General features: G+C 48.7%; 1 non-coding gene across 1 annotated transcript; it reads right to left on the bottom strand.

Annotated features, from left to right (window-relative positions):
• Nucleotides 1–2,036: 2,036 nt before the first annotated feature.
• Nucleotides 2,037–2,200, bottom strand: LOC142461765 (U1 spliceosomal RNA). Its single transcript, XR_012786963.1, has one exon. It is a non-coding gene; the product is annotated as a U1 spliceosomal RNA (small nuclear RNA).
• Between the last annotated feature and the right edge of the window lie 229 nt (nt 2,201–2,429).

The following is a 2,429-nucleotide window of genomic DNA, read 5'->3' as shown; positions in this document are numbered from 1 at the left end:
GTCCACTTACATGCTGACCCACACAGAAGGGGGGGGTCGTCAGAATAAACTCCATGCCAACGTGGAACTGGGCATCATGTCTGCTGGACCACAGCTTTTCCTCTGCCACCAACACGACTCTGAGGACAGTGGACAGACATCACAATTCACCGGGGTTTTCTTCCTTGCCCTCCAACCTGCATCCGACTGCGTTCCCAGGCCAGCATTCTGGGAGCCCCTTGGTCAGGGAGAAGGTTTATATCGTTTTAAAATGATCACTTAAAAAGGAACAAGGGACTTACATGCTTCCTTCTATCGAGTTTTCCTCTACTCCTTGCACCCCGTCTCTCCTTCCCACCTCGCTGGTGCCTTTGGCTTTCAGGATTCATCTGGACATGAAATCTTGTCTTTTCTCATGTTTTCTTATATTTCTCCTCTACTGAGCTGTCCACTAGCATTTATAAAATTGATATTGCTTCAAGAGAGTTGAACCCGAAAAAGCTAGAATCTGGGTCTGGTGGGAAACCTGTCAGCGAAGGAAACCCCCAAATATTGTCCACGAGTGAAGAGTAACAGAAGCTCTCTCCCTATGTGTTCCTCTGCGCCTCTTCTGGGGTTTTGTTTTGTTTTGTTTTATAACTCAGAGGGAATTCAGTGTAGGACTCACTCTCCGCTAGGAGAGGGGCCCTGGGGCGCTGTTGGGTAATCTCTGGACTGGTAACCACGAGGTTACTGGTTCAAGCCCACCAGCAAATCCAAAGTAGAGATTTCTGCTCCCTTAAAGATTTATAGCCTTGCAAACCCCAAAAGGACCACTCACTCTGCCCGATGGGGGCGCTGTGGGTCAGAAGGGGCACTTCTATGGCAGTGGGTTTGGTCTGACTCTGGTGTGACCTTATTGCCTTGAGAAAAGAAAAACTCTGTTGCCCAACAGGACCAAATCCTCAAGACAAGAGCATACATACATATTCGATATAATTTTTTTTGGGGGGGGACATGCCATTCCATCAAGGGCACCTTCCTTGTCTGTCTGTCCTGCTCAGTGGCTCCTGATTGCTGAAGTGCTGTAATTAGAACAATTTGTGGGGGCTCTAAGCCCTGAGTCAAAAGGATGGAAGCCTGAACCACCCCTGGAGACCCGCCATGCCTGACTTTTTCTGGGCCGGGACCTAATCTACGTTCTTGACGTGCTCTTGGGCCCCCAAACATCGGCAGCCTCCATGTCAGACCCCTGGCTTGTCTCTTGTCCGGCCATGCCCATTCTCAGGAAGAACTTCCTTGAGAAACAACTCCCAAACTCTCACCTGAAGCTTGAATAGAATTTTAAACGAAGAGGCACCCTTCACCCCCCAAAAAAAACCCACCCCATTTTATCGGCAGCTAATACAGATATCCTATCATCCCTTAGTTCAATCGCATTAAGCACTACGGTACAATTGCTACCACAATCAGTTTCAAAATACTCTCTTCCTTCTTGAACTCCTTGATATCAACTCCCCTTCACCACCACCCCCAACACTGTTCCCCCCACCCCCAGGAACCCCGATTCTACTTGCTGTCTCTCTAAGTTCATCAATATTGGGTTTCAGATACTGAAAAACAGAACAACAGGTAACACAAATTCAAGAGGGTTACCCCCACTGACCAAATCCATCTGAGATCAATTCTAATATAAAACAACAAACAAGAACAACAACAAAGCCCACACAGAAAATGTTGAACACCAGATCAGGCCTAGCGTGCATCTGGGGCTTTATTTAACCCCCCAGTCCAGGGATGCTTTCACGATCCCTAACAGTGTGACCAAGGACCTCCTTGGGTTCTCTGCTGTTAGAAGGGGCTTGTCTGAGCGCTGAGCCAGGATGAGACCCGGCCATACTCTTGTGTTTTCTCATTATCACCACATCTGGCAGCTGAGGTAGAGTCTTCTCTCCTCCCTCCCATCCCTGACCTAGACCTCCTTTAAAAAAAATACAAGAAAAAGCTTTTTATTGTGAATTGGGTGAAAGTTTGCTGAGCCGAGCACTGGACTTAAATGCAACACTTTTTTTTTTAAGCAGGGGAGAGCGCGAACGCAGTCTCCCACGACCACAAATAATGCAGTCGAGTTTCCCGCATTTGGGGAGATCGCAGGGGTCAGCACACCCGCAGTGCAGTGGGTGAGCCTCGCCCTGGGAAAACCACCTTCTTGATCGTGGTGTCTCCCCTGCCAGGTCAGTATAAATTGAGCACTTCAGGCACATTTTCTCGCAATCCTCTGAATGTGCCTGTGCTTATTCCAGGTTCTCCCTGGGGCTCCTGCTGTCCTACCCTCTCAACTTTGTCCTTGGGCGAGTGTCGCCTTTTTTTACCTTAACTGCGTGTTTTTTCAGCACAGGGTGAGTTCAGTCCTAGATCTGAGACCTGCGAAGGGCCATCCATCGTCTATCCCCCAAGAAAGCCTGGTCTCT

This window comes from Tenrec ecaudatus, chromosome 11, assembly GCF_050624435.1.
Source record: "Tenrec ecaudatus isolate mTenEca1 chromosome 11, mTenEca1.hap1, whole genome shotgun sequence".
Taxonomy (NCBI): domain Eukaryota; kingdom Metazoa; phylum Chordata; class Mammalia; order Afrosoricida; family Tenrecidae; genus Tenrec; species Tenrec ecaudatus.
The sequence above is the reverse complement of the archived record's forward strand: the minus strand, read 5'-3'. Positions and strand labels throughout refer to the sequence as shown.